The sequence below is a fragment of the Odontesthes bonariensis genome, chromosome 21, assembly GCF_027942865.1.
Source record: "Odontesthes bonariensis isolate fOdoBon6 chromosome 21, fOdoBon6.hap1, whole genome shotgun sequence".
Lineage (NCBI taxonomy): Eukaryota > Metazoa > Chordata > Actinopteri > Atheriniformes > Atherinopsidae > Odontesthes > Odontesthes bonariensis.
In genome coordinates this window covers 18,855,526-18,873,107 of record NC_134526.1, presented here as the reverse complement: position 1 = coordinate 18,873,107, position 17,582 = coordinate 18,855,526, and the positions used below count along the sequence as shown (strand labels likewise).

The window sequence follows — 17,582 nt, the reverse complement described above, 5'->3', positions numbered from 1 at the left end:
ATCACACTGCTTTTCTCTCAGGTGTTTGCAGTCAGACTCTGACTGAGTCTGAACCAGTGGTTAAAATGCCTGGAGAATCCCACAAACTGACCTGTACATATGCAGGAATATCTGACAGCTCTGCTGATATCAGCTGGATCAGACAAGCTGAAGGAAAAGGACTGGAGTGGGTTGCCCACATTTCTGCTCCCAGTGGAAGCACTATAGCTTATTCCACTTCTGTCAAGAATCGTTTCACCATTTCAAGAGACAACAACAAGGATCAAGTGTATCTGCAGATGAACAGCTTGATGACTGAAGACTCTGCAGTTTATTATTGTGCTCGAAGGCCACATTGATACAGGAAGCTACAGAGCTGTACACAAAACACTGCAGCTGTCACTGTGACACTCCCCTATATACAGTCAAATATTCTGACAAACCACTCCATGCAAGCTGTTTTCAATTACTTCAACATTCTGTTTGAAATCATTGTGTGCCATTTTCTCCAGAGTTTCTTGCCTCTTTTTGTGACACCAAAGAATAATAATGGATAAAATATCTATTTCTTTGGCCCAATAATCAAACAGAACAATCTAAACACATAATCAAAGTCAAACTTTAAAATTCTTCATTAAATTTAATGAAAAAAGAAAACTTCTCCCAAGAGAGAATGAACGATACCCCAATGAAAAATTAGAATTAATACAATTTTTTATTAAATATAAAACTTGCAAAAAAACCTGAGTTTTTAGTTTTAATTATATAAAACTACAACTTCAGATAGTATTGTTTGCTTTGTGGATATAATTAAATAGTTTGAATTTGAGTTTTCATTTGAAATAAAGAAGAGAAATACTGAAAATCAAACCTTAAAATTCTTCATGAAATTTAATGAAAAAAGAAAACTTCTCCCAAAAGAGAATGAACGAAACCACAATAAAATATGAGAATTAATACAAATTTCAACTAAATATAAAACTATATAAAACTTAAATTTGCATAATTAATTCAGCATTCTCCTTTCTTTTTTTTTTCATTCGAGGCATTCAGTGTTATTGAAAAACCTGAGTCTGAAACCTTTTCAGTTTTAATTATCTTAAACAGACTTGATATTTACAGCCTATTTCAACCTTCATTTCATCATAAAAACTAATTAATGAGCTCATAAAACTACAGCTTCAGATAGTATTGTTTGCTTTGTGGATACAATTAAATTGTTTTCATTTGAGTTTTCATATGAAATAAAGAAGAGAACAAAAACCTAGAAGAACATGTTCTGGACAGTGTACCAACATCAGTCCAGTCTCTGGTTATTCTCATTCTTCCAAAGCAACAGAACCAACAGAAAGACCTGAAAAAATAACTGAAGTGACCGAACGAGAAGTGACTAAAGAGTCAGCAATTTCAACACAAAAGTGGAAATCAAGGAGAGATATAGGCTTAAATAAACAAATGAAAAATACACAAAGAAATGAATGAAAACTCACTGGAAAACTATCTTGAGGATATTGTTGTTGAATATGAAACTTTGTTACTTTCCTTGTGTGTCTTTTGTGAAATTGGCTTAAAAACATTTCAGTGTTTCCTCCACAGTTTGGCGCTGACGCTGATTATTGCGTCACATCGTCTCTTAGACTTCGCAGAGGGAGGTCTATGCAAATCTCCCTCTTTATAAAGAAACCACAGTCAACACCTACACAATTCATGGCAGAACACTGAGAAAAGTTTTCTTCATGCTTTTCACATCAGTTTGACAGAACTTCACAGCAGACTAACAGAATGGACAATAGAATTATGTGGAGTTTATTATTTCTACTTTCTGTACATGGTGAGAAAATGTGTCGCTTTTTAATTCTTTTTTAAATATTCATCAAGTGATTTTTGATGAATGATGGTCAGGTTTTTTTTTCTTCCAGGAGTCTGGAGTCAGATCAAACTGGACCAGTCTCCATCTGAGGTCAAAAGACCTGGAGACACAGTGAAGATGTCATGTGTAATTTCTGGTTACAGCATGACAAGCCGCAACATCCACTGGATACGACAGAAACCAGGGAGAGCTCTGGAGTGGATCGGATGGATGGACACTGGTAGAAATTCTGCTAGCTATGCCAGTTCCTTTCAAAGCCGTTTCCACATGACTGAAAATGAGCCCAGCAGCACTCAGTACCTGGAGATCAGGAGCCTGACAGCAGAAGATTCTGCTGTTTACTTCTGTGCTCGACAAAGCACAGTGACTGAAGACAGAGGAGGAGCTGAACAAAAACCTCAAAGGATAGCAAGAAGCAATATGATCTTATCTGGCTTTTCTCACCAGTAGTGCGTGTTAACGAATATTTCCACATATTATTTTTCAAATTAACATTATTTCAAAATGGCGATAAATGAGAATGATAGTGAAATAATAAAACTTGCAAAGAAATGTGTAAAGGTTAAATGTGAACAAGAAATAATGGCCGAATATCATAATAAACAAGCTGAAAGTTTTGACAGTAAAGCTTGTTTTTAATTTTAAGTTCTACTCTCAGTTTACCATCTGGAGAGACAACAGCAAACAGCAGCAGCATCTGCTGATGAACAGTGAAGATTCTGCTGTTTATTATTCTGTTCATAGTGAACTGAAGTCATTTGAACAGCAGTACAAAACCCACAGTGCTTTAAAGGCTAAGGATAGAATAAGAATTCATTATATGCCATTGCTGGTTTTAAGGAAATTGCAGAAAGTGGCCAGATTTCTGAGACAGATCATTATACAAAATGAATAAATGTAGAAACAGAAACTAATTTAATTGATCAATTCGGACGGGCATCAGTTTTTTCCACTGCAATGAAAGCTAAAGACTTCATCCAAGTTATTAAACTATTACACATGATTAAGGATTTGGGGTGATGACTAAAGTTGCTGTTACGAACACTGGAGGACAATCAGTGTCCATGGTTTATGCTCATTAGATCATTCGAAATGACTGCAAAAGCATCATGTCAGAATTTACCTGACAATTCAAAATCAATATGAAGAAGCTGCTTTTTATTCTCATGTCTTTGGATCTTTGTGGTGAATTTTCCTCCTCTTAGCAAATACACACATTTTTATTGGTAGAGCCTGGTGTGAAATCACTCATTCTCACAAAGTTCTGCCCTCCTCTTCCTCAAATGGAAATTCACATTCCTGTGTAGAATTCCCACCAATCATGTCCAGGTTATATCCTTTACATCAGTCTTTATAGTGACAGTTTCAGGATAAACTCTCCTCCTCCTCGGGCTCTTATATCAGAGGAATGAATCCAATGCTGACAGAGAAATAGAAATGGAGCTTTTCAGGTTTACTGATTCGCTGTCAACAGTCTGTGGCCCATCTCTTCTGATCCCGTGGTCAGCTGTGGAGGAAAGTAAGTCCCTCTGTACTGCAAAGTGAAGACATTTTCTCCAGTTAACCTGCATTTAATGCAACTAAAACAAAGGTAGCGAAGTGACTACTAAGTCTTTTTCAGAGAACCAATCAAATACATGAATTCAAATTATTTGTCTGTTTTCTTAAGATTTTGTCTTGGCTTATTATGACAATGATAATTTTTACAAATACTTTTTTTTAATACTTATTATCTCATACAGTATTTATTTGTTATTCATCAGCAGCAACTAACTTTTTGAGATCCCATGAAAATTTCCAAAGTAAATCTAATAATAGCCGTGTTACCGGTTTATTCAAATAACAATCAAGATTTTCCCTTTATGTCTGAGCTTTTCAATGAAAAATCAAACTTATTTTTATGTATAACCATGATGAAATAAATGCAAATTTTGAAAGAACACATTCAACAATATGCAAATACAGTATCTTCAAAAGGAAGCGTGTCTCTGTGTGTCAGTGAGAGGACAGCAGAGTTCACACCAGTTCAGCTTCAGCATCAACCATGTTCTCTTTAACTCTGATACTGCTGCTGGCAGCTGGATCCTGTGAGGAGCTTTCAGTGGATTCCCACTAATAATCACATCAGAAACACTGAATATTCACATGAATGATGGAGGTAATGTTGATTTGTGTTTCCACAGGTGTCCACAGTATTGATCTCATCCAGCCAGAATCAAAGGTTGTGCAGCCTGGACAGACTTTGACAATAATTTGTCGGGTCTCTGGTTATTCTTTGACTGATAACAGCTACGGAACAGCTTGGATCAGACAGCGTGAAGGAAAAGCAATGGAGTGGATTTTTCATCGGCGGGGTGGAGGTGAATTTTATCAAAGCAATGCTCTAAAGGATAAGTTCCTTTACAACACCCTGACAGCTGACAGCTCAGTGAAATTAACAGGAAATAATATGCAGCCGGAGGACACAGCTGTTTATTACTGTGCACGTTATTGACCCACAGTGATACAAACCACTCACAGGCCTGCACAAATACTCAGAAGTACACAGTAACACACGTGTATGTGAATATGAACGTTTATGTTGGTGACTTTATATAATAATGGTGACTTTGCTGAAGTAAAACATTTGTTAACTTTCTAAATGTATTTGTAAAACTTTGAAGAAGAATATACATCTGGATCATACTTTTATGTCCACAGGTATACAACCGACAAACAGACGAGCACAGGAAAGTCATATGACTGCTTAAAAGTCCCGCAGAGTCCCTCACACTGACCTGTTCAACCTCTGGATTTACATTCAGTAACCACTACCTGCACTGAATCAGACAGGCTCCTGGAAAAGGACTGAAATGGGTTGCTGCTATTGATTATGGTGGTAGCAACAAAGACTACTCTCAGTCAGTTCAAGGCCGGTTTACCATCTCCAGAAACAACAGCAAACAGCAGATCTGCAGATGAGCTGTCTGCAGACTAGAGGTTCTGCTGTTTATTACTGTGACTGAACTCATTTCAACAGCTGTACAAAATCCTGCAGAACTTATTTCTGTGCTCTTGATAAATTGTGAAGAGAAAACACTTCATCATTTGATCTGTGCCAGTTTTTATGACACACATTCAATGAAGCAACTACTCTTTGAAGCAACAAACAAAGACACTGCAAAGGATAAAAGAAGAGCTCTGTGATTTTGGTTGTACTTTACAAAGCACTTTGTCAGGGTGTTTGTCAGCGTGTTTAACATTTCTAATGGTTTCTGAATTCATTGCACATTAGAGAAAACAAGTATGTGTAAACTAATGTTCCAGTTACCATTAGTGAAACACTCAAAGTCAGTGTGTCAGCTTTCTACTTGTAACAACTGTTTCACAGCTACATTTGCAAACACTGCAACTTCATGTTAAATTTCTTTGTTCACAATCTTATATTCAAGACAATCACCAGAATCCTGAAGAAACTGCTGTTTATTTTGTATTATGTTCTAAATGGAGAAAGATTAGATCTCTTGTAGTACTAGTTCTATTTTTTGAACAACATAATCAGATAGTGAATAAAGTTCAAGTTATAGAAACGTCTCTAGCTATTTGTCAGTGTTTTTTAGCTCCTAAATATTCTTTCTCAGACATGCATACATTTTAAACTTGGTGATTATCTCTTAAAATAAGAAACATTGAGAGAAAAGTTAACTGCAAGGGTCACAATCTGGTTTTAACTCACTTTCTCTCTGAACCCTGCACTTTACTGACTTGATGACAAAACGCCCAATGATATGTAAAATTTTCTGTCAAGTGGAAAATTTCATGCAGAGACACTTCTGCAGCAACAGTGACAATAACAGGACAGAATCTGCAGCCTGAGGACACAGCTGTTTATTACTGTGCACGTTATTGAGCCACAGTGATACAAAACATTACAGACCTGCACAAATACTGAGGAACCATCAAGATACAGCCACATATAAAGGTGAACATAAATTAAGACAGCAATTGTGTAACAACCACTTACAAAATAATCTAACTGAGCCACACGATAAATATGAACACCAGTGAAACACTGCTCATTGTTTATCTAATTGAACTACACTGAATTTCTTTTCCCTCTTACTGTCGTCATTATTGGTAGTAGTCATGTGACATTACCTGCAGACCATGCCAAGAGTGTTTAAAGAGGCCCGATTGCATGTAAATATCTTATCCATATGGCACATTTTTCCTTTGTCACTTATTGATATCTCCTCTTTTAAAAGAATGATCATGATTCATTTTCTTCAGAGGTTTTTCACTGTGATGATGTGAAGAATTTATATTATCATTATGTTTCATTTTGAGCAATACACCAGACATGGACACAGTGAGACAACTTACATAAAGGTAATCAAGTAATAAATTGTTAAATTGTCATTGTTACGGTAGAGCCTCGGAAGAATACACATATGGCAAGTTTTCTTTGTAAATCATGGTCAATAAACAGCAAGAAAATAAAGCAACACACAAAAGCACAACCACTTTGAAGAAACACCTGCTCTTATAAAAAAATGTCACATCACAACTAATTGTGTCTCAAAACCATGATGGCATACTCAAAATCGTCCATAAATCCTCTTCACTGAGCTATACTTTTTCAAAGATTTTCTTATTTGTTGTCCCATCAGTGCTCAAATGTATCCCTGATCACTGATGATATTTCAGAGCTTCACATGCACCCGTCTCTCCTCATTTGAAGCCACAGTTTATTCAAACTGTAAAAAGCTGCAGTCCCTCCTTCATAACTGCAGTGGGCAGACAAGGATAGATGGTGTTTCTTAATTCTTTATGCAGAAAGGTCCCGGCACAGGACGAATTACAAAATAATTAAAGGGAAAAACGTACTGCTGCACTTTATTTTCAACAACTAACAAAAACTAACAATTTGGACGAGTCCTGTTCAACTGGGTGAAAATAACTTTCCAATTTTGTAATTTTAATAAAATTATTGTTCCTAAATCAATTTGGAATCAGACACCAAATGCGGGATCAAAGAGTTTCTGTGTTACTTATATTTGACCCTAATTTTAAAATAATTGGTATGTTTAAAAAAGAGAATATTAAGCACAGCATCCCTTTCATAATTATTCTCTCATGATGACAATTTTCTCTCATCGTGACGATGAGTGAGTTCATAAAAAAATAAAACATTTTTGGGTAATAGTCTATCCAAATACTGTGAGGAGTCAATGCAAATGTTCGCCTCATCCATCTTTATTTTATTGACTTCACTTTAGCCAAACTATCAAACAGATTTACAACACGTCTGCTAACAAATGAATATTGGTCTAAGCAGTGATATCAAAACAGAACCTGCTTCTTTAAAGCGTGGAAATTAATATATTGCAGATGTTCACATGTAACCATCTCTAAACAGCTTGTTGAAGTTGAAAAAGTTGCAGTCTCTGCTTTAAAACTCTAGAGGGCAGACAAGGATGTGCTGTGTTTTTAATTCTTCTCACAGAAATGGCCTTTCACAGGACATCAGGAAATACTTATGAGGAATTCACTGGCACCCATTATTTTCATTCATTCTAATAATTAAATGTATTTTCTGTGTGTTTCAATGCTGACAGAAAGCACTAAACAGCCTGTAGCCACGAACAATTGGAACAATACAATTTCATGTGGTCAGTGAGTAATATTGTTTCCTACATTGATTTGGAACCTGACACCAAATACTGAATCTGAAGAGTTCATAAGTATTATTTTGTGTTTAGCATTTTTTCCTCTAATATAAAACATGGATTTCAATGAAAATAAATGTAGGCACAACATCCATTTAATGATGATTTTCTTGTGGTGAACATTTTTCTCTCTTCATAAGTAAGTAAGACAGCAAAATCCCTTCAATTGATAAAAAAATTATTTTAATATTTCTATCTTAGAATTTACTTAAACAGTGAGAGGAGTCAATGCAAATTTCACTTTCAACCATCTTTTATTCAACTCACTTCTTTTTGTAATTAATAGATTTGCCTCCATGATTTTATTTATTTAATTACCTATTTTCCAGTGAGTCATACTTAAATTCGACCTGTACTGTGTATCTGATGAATAATTGCATGTTATTGTGAATTATTTCATTGATTCTTATTTAGTTAGGATTATTTAATTGCTGTGGACATTTGTGTTCCAGCATCTTTATTGAGAAGTTACTGTACTCGACTCAATTCATATCTGTTAACATAGAGTCAGATGTGTTTCAGTTAAGTAAATTAATTCTGAAGAAAGACATAACTCTGTGCAGGATTTATATCAATTTCAGCCTCCAGTATACAGTAGTTTAAACTGAAATACTAGATACTGAATACAAACTTTTGATAGTTAGGTGATTTAATTTGCACTTCAGTTTACACTTTTAATAATCCCTTTTTTAAATTTAAATAAACCATTTAAAATGAAGAGATTTTGATAAATTCTAAACATGAGAAATATAGAGCCCTTTTAAGAAGTTACTGAAAATCAAATGTTAAAGAAAATAAATAGACTTAAATAGAATCCCAATAAATGGAAAAACAAACAAACAAAGAAGCTAATTCATTGTTGAGTAATTATCTATTGTAGTTTTGTTACTTACCTTCTGTTGGTGGAATAGGTCCACTCACTGTTTGCTGCATGACAGGTTTTTGTGTCAGTGTTTGTTATAGTGATGGGCTGGGGGACACAAAGATATACGCCCATACAAAAACCTAAGAACCACAAATCTGACACTCATCGATTATAACGTTGTGGGAAAAAAGATACAACATTTCTCATTACATAATGAGGAAACTACTCTGTATATCAGTTTAAATCAACAGACTGACATCTAAAAGGTAAAAAATTTGCAGCGTATCAGAGTATCAGTTACTGTGCAAATATAAATTTCATCTCCATGTCAACCAAATGACTCATAACCAACCTGGAGCAACTGCTCATGTGATGGTACCAAGAGCCGTGATAAACTTTGAGCACTGAACAAATGCACACAGGTATTAAAGTATTTTCTAGTATGTGTACATGGTTTTGTTCAACTAGTTCTGTTCCACAACTGTGACTGTTTCAACCCCTGGAGTCTACAGTTCATTAATACAATTCATTTAAACCATTTAATTCCATGCATTCATTATTGTTATTAGTTTGATTTAATGATCTTAAACTGACAGTTTACAAGCTTGCTCTCTAAAACGCTTGATTTTTCATATGGATTTATTTGAACAAGTGTAATGAAAAATAAATTTACAAATCCTTACACGGTCTTCATAGATTGTATCAATAGGTGTTTAATATATAAGAAATGCAATTTTAGAAAAGTTTTCTAAATGTTTTTTTCATGATCTCAGTGCAGCTTATCTTAGATCAGAATAATTGATTTCAAAATAGCACTAACTTGCAAAAGAAAGACATTGGAAAATCATACTTCATACAAACAGTAATCTGAAACTTTGAATGAGTTGATCAAATAAACATTAGAAATTCACCCCATTATATTTGTAGATTAGTATTCAAAGTTTAGTTCCATTCCTCCCCACTGATGGTGACATGGTGACAGTTTCACTTTCCCTCCAATGCAGCAGTGCTTGGTTTTTGCTTTAGCATTTATCATTGTGTTCTATGGGGTGGCGGCACAATGATATACACCCATACAAAAACCTAAGAACAGACGCCTGACAGTCCTCTGTTGTGCTGAATGAATAATTCAATCAAATATCATATTTAGTAGACTTTCAAATCATTTTACTCTGTCTTTATTTACATTTTGCAACATTTTTTGGAATTGATGTGGTAAAAAAGGCCTCAAAAGGTACGGTGTCACTATAGTTGGTTTGCTAAAATTTACAAATTCCCCTGTCATGAAAGTGTTTTTCATGATTGATTGCTCTCATATATGTTCATGTTCATTTATGTCTCATAAATGTTAAACAGTGTAGACTTATACAGAGTATACCGTCAGTGTATTGGGTATCTTTCAACACTATGCAGACATTAAGTCTTTTCAGTTTATTGTCTTGTTCTCCACAAAACACAATGACACTAATCGCTGTTTGTTTTTTTGTCATGTTGTGTTTTAGTCTGTCCTCATCACACTGACTAACAACTAACAGAACAAAGAAGTAAAATCAGATACGTTTAAAACATTTGAAAACTTAAGTGACACACCAGACTATTCTTTCAGATCTGCAAATCAGGTTATGTTGATATAACTAAATCAAAAAGGGTCACGGAAAAATTGTTATGTTCATTGAACAAAGCCGACAAATGACAGAGGAAAGCGGAATGAAGTCATTCAACGGTATTAGTTGTGTTCGGAACCTGTGTGATTGACACAAGCTTGCTACAGGCAATGGCAGAGTCAAGTGTCTTCATCCCAGTAGCGAATCTTGGGGAAAAAAAAAGAAAAAACATTGCTGCTGTCCTGTCATATCAGTGTCCAACAGCAAAAATTGTCTTGAAACATTTTAACTCCAAAGTTAGCATGGAATTTCTGACTTTCGAGTTCAACTGAAATACACCATTAGGAATTAGGTTTTGCTGCAGCCGGACAAATTATACCCTGATGTGTCTAAAAATGTCATCTATGAAGAACCACTTCCCACTCTCTCTGCACCTCCGAGAGCACACCTGCAGCAGTGAAACTTTGTAGAAACCATCAGACCAGAAATTTCTTTCAAAAGAAATACACTATGTTGACGCTGTCATCCTCCAATTTATTCCAAAGAATAACACCACACGATTAAATTTCTTCACGTTGGCCTCAATAGCATTTTAATGACATTCATTGAATATGTGACCTCTATTTATCCTCAGAATAACTACATGTGAATTGTAAAGTAAGTGTTCGGTGACATAGTAGTCATAGTGTGAACATTATTTTTTTTTTTTAAATCCTAACCACTACGTTTTGTAAACTTTCACAAGGAGTTGGATTTCTAATTCTCAACAATTGATGTTATTGCCTAAACTGAACCTGGAAGCACTAAACGTTTCTTAGTGTTAATGTTTTGTGTTGTATCAACTGATTGTAACCCACAAGTGAAAAAACAGTGGTTAAACTCAAGACCCATGACTGAACGTGTCCCCTGGTTCAAAAACCTGCGCATAAATGCATCCTTCCCCTCCTTCCTACTTAAGAGGACTTTGTGGTAGAAACAAATTGCTTAAAAAATGCCTAACCGTGACAAAATGACTAAATGCTAATTTATTATACACTGAGAAAAGCACTGAGAACATTTAATGAATTTGGATCAATGAAAGTTTTTTTTTTTTCTATTTTTATATGGTAACAAAAAGTGAATCATGTGTAACGATAAACAGCTTATCAGGGGAAGTTTTTGTGAGAGTCTGAGTCACAGTGCATACTACGGCGGCCACAGTGATACGACCTATGACAAAAACCTCCTTCCACTATGACAAAAAAATCAGTATGATCATGATACAGAAACACAATCCAGTGAAAGAGACAGAAAAGAAAAGATGTTTAAGGGTCATTTGTGAAGGAAGTGATGCTGTTTTTTCAGTAATTTTTATAAAAATATAAATGTACAAATTGATTAAAAAAAATAGGTATAACAAAACTATTGGTTTATAAAGGTAATATTTAAAATAAGTTTGTTTATGATGAAGTAAAACCAATACCTAAAATCTATTAACAGATACAAAATTGAATAGCTTACCTGGAAGTCCTATGGGTTTGCTCACTTTTATCTGAATTGGCTCTTTTTCAGTTCTTTCTCAGTAGACAACAATTGTAATCATCAAGATTCGGGATCCCAAAGATAGCTATGTTAAATTTGTCCTCCATTATCCAGCATATCTCTTTCATTCATTAATCCAACCTCACAGATGTTTTTGTTTTTCTATTTTATTTTATTTGTTTGAATAACTAAATATCCATGCATCCATTTTCTGTACCTGCTTAATCCAATTCAGGGTTGTAGATGGGCTGGAGCCTATCACAGGGCAACACAGAGACAAACAAGACAAACAATCATACACACTCACTCCTAGAGTCAATTTAGAGTCACCAATTAACCGGAAATTTTTGGACGGTTTGAGGAAACCGGAGTACCCAGAGAGAACCCACAAAAACACAGGGAGAACATGCAAACTCCACACAGAAAGGCTCCAGTCGGCATTCAATGCAGGAGCCCTCTTGCTATGTGGCCACAGTGCTAACCACACCACTAAGCAGCCCAATTAGAATTAGAAATAGAAAAATACTTTATTCAAAATTAGTCAAGTAGCTCAAAATATATATATTTTAAATAGTATATATAAATATTAAATATACAGTTATTGTATATTAGAACAATAACAATAACAACAACAATAAGAATAATAAATTAATACATAAATTAATGAATTTGTCGGGGTTCTGGGAGTTTGTGTTTTGCCTGCTGCTTCTCTGTTCTCTCAATAGGTGGTGTCTGTTCTCCTGGTGGCGCCACTAGCAGGTGTTCGGCATTAGGAGCTCGTTAAGGGGGAGCATAAAGAGAGTCTGCTGCCAGCACTTCGCTGTCAGAATGTACACCTGTATGGTATGAGTGTTACCTCCTGGCCTAAGCTTATTTCTAAAGAGAAACCTTGTTCATGCTTTGTTGTCTCGTTTCAGGACTACCTTCTCGTAGTGATGGCAAAACGAGGCTTTTTGAAGCATTGAATCATTTTAAACCATTGTGTCATAAAGTGGTTCACTACTCGAAGCTTCATTCAATTCCCTTGGGTGACATCTACTGGCGTAGCGATTGTTGCACCATAAGAAGCCCTGCGAATGTGATGCTTATAATAACACTATAATAACACGTATGTATGTGTATTGTACATATGGGTTTGTAGTACCTCATTAAAGATTGATTAATTTACCCATGAAATAATAATTTGCCCTCTCCGGGTCGGGAATGAGACCATTCCCCAAGTGGAGGAGTTTAAGTATCTCGGGGTCTTGTTCAGAGTGAGGGACGAATGGAGCAGGAGGTTGACAGGCGGATCGGTGCGCCATCAGCTGAGCCAGAAGGAGAAGCTCTCCATTTACCGGTCAATCTACGTTCCTACCCTATGGTCACGAGCTGTGGGTAGTGACCGAAAGAACGAGATCGCCAATACAAGCGGCCGAAATGAGTTTCCTCCGTAGGGTGTCTGGGCTCTCCCTTAAGGTTGAGTTATACCTCTTTTAACTGCCCTTGCGCTTGCGTCTTGCGCGTATGTTAATGGCTCGAGACGTTTATACTTCATTTTGCTTTGTCGGCGGTTGCGTGTGCTGCATGGCGATTCACCGCCAGGACAGTAGGTGGATAGGGTGAGAAGCTCGGTCATCCGGGAGGTGTTCGGAGTAGAACCGCTGCTCCTCCGCATCAAGAGGAGTCAGATCAGGTGGCTCGGGCATCTGGTTAGGATGCCTCCTGGACGCCTGGTGAGACACGTCCCACTGGGAGGAGACCCCGGGGAAGACCCCGGACACGTTGGATCTCTGGCAGGGGAACGCCTCGGGGTCCCCCCCAGAAGAGCTGGAGGAAGTGGCCGGGGACAGGGACGTCTGGGTTTCTCTGCTCAGGCTGCTGCCCCCGCGACCCGACCCCCGGAGAAGTGGAAGATGATGGATGGATGGATGGAATAATAATTTAAAAACAATGTGAAATTTTTGGTTTGTCATTCATATTTTCTTTGGGAGTGTGCTTGGTGTAATAAAGAGGGTGCTTGTGTTACTTCAGGTGTTTTAATTCAAGAAAAGTAGTTTTTGCACAGTAGAAGGGCTCAGACGGTTTCTTTTTTTTTTTTTTAGTCAATTTCTCCAGCTTTGGAAAATACTCTGTCACAGGGAACAGAGGAGGCTGGTGTACTGAAGGAACTGTTTGGGTCGAAATATTCCCACACTTTAGAACGCTTCCTCGATTATTCTCCATGAGAGAAAAATCCAAAACTCCGAATATCAAAAAACGAGAGCTGTTCGTAACGTATAATACGTTCAAACGGGGAGATGAACCGGGGCTTCAGCCATCTTGAATACACTGAATCGCGGCAAATGTTCAAAGCTCCGCACATCAACTCGAAGCAGTCAGCTGACTCGGTTTGAATGAAGCAGTGAAGTGGTTCAAACGTCATCAGTGACGTCACATGAAGCAAGCTCCGGCCCACTGCTTCACTATAACTACCCTGTCGAGTTTGAAGCGTGCTTCGGAGCTTCGGTGTTGGAGGTAACATCACTACCTTCTCGCCAAGTGGAACTTAGTTTCCAGAAACCAAAGCCACAGATTCTCCAAGAAAGACTAAGTACTGACCCATTTCCAGAGGCTCCACGCTGGCAGCAACTCAGGCAGCTCTCTCAGACCGAACCCTGCTCACCCTCCACGCGCACAGGATTTTCACCACGACACCACCTGCCGAACAGTTAAGCCAGTTTTCTCGAACCCATAAAGACCCAGCTCCCAGGCCTCGCTCATTTCTCCCTGGCGGAAGACAACTGCCAACCTGTAAGCCGTTTTCTTCCTATCATTCATCCAAAGTTCTTTCACCTCCTGACATTCCTCTTATCTTTGATCCAGTGGATACCCTTCCCCAGAGTTCCCGGTTCCAGTTCCACGTGTCCTCCCCAGTTCGTAAAATAAACCTTTCAAACACTGCTTACATCTCCTGAGTGTGTTCTGCGAGTGGGCTAAATCTCTAGCTAAGTCATGACAGAATTAATTAATTAGAGAAAAACATCTTATGGCTATGGGGACAAAGGACCTCCTGAACCTTTCAGTCCTGCAGCGCAGTGAGATGAGTCTGTCCTGCCAGGATGCTGTTGAGAGGATGTCCAGCCTTCTGCCTACTACAGAACTGGCCTTTTTCACCAGTTTGTCCATGCACCTACAGTTTTTGTCTGTAGTGCAACTCCCCCAGCAGACAACAGCATGGAACAGTGCACTCTCAAAGATAGTGTGATAAAACATGCACATCATGTCACTTATAAATAAAAATATGATAAAAAAAAAATGAATTACTAAATAGTCATAAAGCCTTTTCTTTTACTTGCCAAACTCTTGTTAACACTCGGTCTACCATAATTCTGCAACAACTATAAATGTCATTTGTATATAATTTGGATTATCATTAGATCTAAGAATAAATTGGTGGAATAGGTAAAATCAGGACACTAAATTAAAACTATAATTATTGAGTGTTTTATTTATTTAATTGACACAAGATAACTTCTCTGCAATTACACATGCAAACCTGCAACCATTTTCTCTGTGAAAAACAAATGTCCTGCTTTCAAAATAGGTTGGTGTCATCATTAGACCTTAACAATTAAAATGATTAACTATTATGAACATTCCTAAATGCTGTGATGGCTGCCAGCCAGCTGAAGACACTCTGTTATGATGCTTGTTTTGCTTATGGCTCACAATCACCCACAGTCAACACAGGTAACCTGTACCTTCCATGTGCAGCTCCCACACACTACCTTGTGACATTTGACACAAGTATCCTTTGCTTTATTTTTATTGCACTTTCTTCGCACTTGGACTGCCTTCTCCTCTCCATCTTCTGATGTTCCAACCAGGGCTCTCGCACCATCATTTGTCTCGCTTTTGCTGTCATGTGTCCGGACCGAAGTTCATTATGAAGTTCCTCCGTGACATCATCTCATTGGTGCATTTCTTGAACACGATCGAAGCATTTATGGCAGCCAGGTCAAGAATATTATAATAAGTACACCGCCACTGGCCATCTTCGTGTAGGTGCTTTCACTGAGTATTTCCTCGCCATTTGATCAAGCACATCTACTCCAACCTTGGTTCTGTTGCAATGTGTCACAGTCTCCTTTTTAGCCTTGTGGCCACTTGTGATGTTGACAGCTGGGTGGACAGTGCTCAGAATGGAGACATTTTTCCTTGGTTTGTATTGATAGACTGTTAGGCTTGTACTGTCACATTTCAGCACCTCTGTGGTATGCAGGGCCCTTTGCTCCTTTACAGATGGAGGAAGGTCTCGTCTGATCTGATTTACTGTACCAACCAGGCTGGTTTTCTGGGCCTTTAGTGCCTTGGCAAGTTCAAGGGAAGTAAAGAAGTTATCAGTGATGTTTCTCCCCTTCCCCAGGAACGACTAAGCCAATTTCAACACCACGCTGTCTCCCAGTCGCTGTCCTGGCCTCCGTGTCTCATCTTTGTCCAGATATGGCGCAGCATTCAGCAAATATTTGGTATCAACATCAGCTGCAAACCAGAACTTGATACCAAATTTATCAGGTTTGCCAGCTGTATACTGGATGAAGCTGCACCTTGCTTTTGTTGGGAAGATTCTCCATCACTGAAATTTTCTTTCTACTTCGTCATTTTTTGTCTCTCTAGGGTTTAGAGTGAAGCTATAACTAGGTTTTAGCTTCATGGAGCATAAAAAACAAACAGACAATAGAGCAGGGGAAAGAGCGGGAAAATGTAGCAAATAGTAAAATATGACACCCCATGTGAAAAGCATGCAGTCAATTTGACTGCTATGGTCATTCGAGGTAGTAATACTCAGATCTCTTTTCTGTTTTGAAATTTAAATGATAAAACAATGTTAGAATAAAATATACACATATTTAGGAAAAGTCAGGGTCCTGTACATATTTTTTTTTTTTTTAAACCAAGTTATGACGTTGCAAATTTTGAAAGCAGTCAAAATGACTGCCATGGTAGTTCGAGTGTTGGTTCTTCAATACCTGCACCAAGATGTTGCATATCTTCTATAAGTTGGCAGTGAAGAGTGCAATCTGCTTTGCAACTATCTGTTAGGGCAGCAGCACCAGAGCCAGTGATTCTAAGAGATAAAAAAGAGTTTCTGATAAAGAAATTTGGCTTTGTTCTGGTGACTGCTTTGGAGGTACCGGAGCTGATTGTGAATCTAAAAATTAAGTACAAGTTGTTAAACACTATGACAATACTGCCGACCCTCTACATAACATACTGTTCAGTCAGAGGTGTCTTCAGCTCCCCTGCAAAACAGAGTACAAGTGAACAAAAAAAAAAAATTAAATTTTCTTTTTTCACAACACAACACAGGGATATCTAAGAACATCTAATGTAATACAGACTTCAACATAGCACATCAGTTTCCTGGTGTCTCCAAGCATGTTGTTTTTAGAAAGCCCCTTCCCCGCTCTGTACATCTGGGACGACACCTGCAGCTGTGAAAGTTTGTAGAAACTGTCAGACTGACAAATTCCCTCAATGAAAATATTTTATCATCAGAGAGATTACATGTTCGCTTCCACATGTGAAGGATTTACATAAAGACAGCTGAATAAACTGTACATTTTTTTGGCAAATATTTTTTTTTTTATCAAGCTGTTATCAAATTGTTGTGTGACTATGAAACTTTGTCAGTAAAAGATGAGAGATTTCAGTTATCATCACGGTTATAATCGAACAGAATGAACGTGGGTTAGACGATGAAGCTGTTCCTCCTCTATGGCAACCGTAGTGTTTTGATGTTGCATCAAAAAGATATCACTTTTTTTTCCTTTGAAGAACAGCATATAGAAAGTAGTGTATAGTGCATACTGAATGTTATATATGTTAAACATATTTCCAAAAAGAAAAAATATATATTTATCCCCTTACATACTTATTTCTTTTTCCTGTATGCCAGAAATCTTACCTCACACCTGGATTTTGAAAAATATCTTTATTGACAAGTGGAAATAAATGATAAAACATTTCTGATGGATTAATAATGAAAATACTCTCAATCCATAACCTAATAG

The 17,582-nt window shown here is 37.2% G+C and overlaps 1 pseudogene; it reads left to right on the top strand.

The window, feature by feature from the left end:
* The window catches only part of LOC142371932 (uncharacterized), a 126,565-nt pseudogene that overhangs the window by 69,477 nt on the left and 39,506 nt on the right, over window positions 1-17,582 (top strand).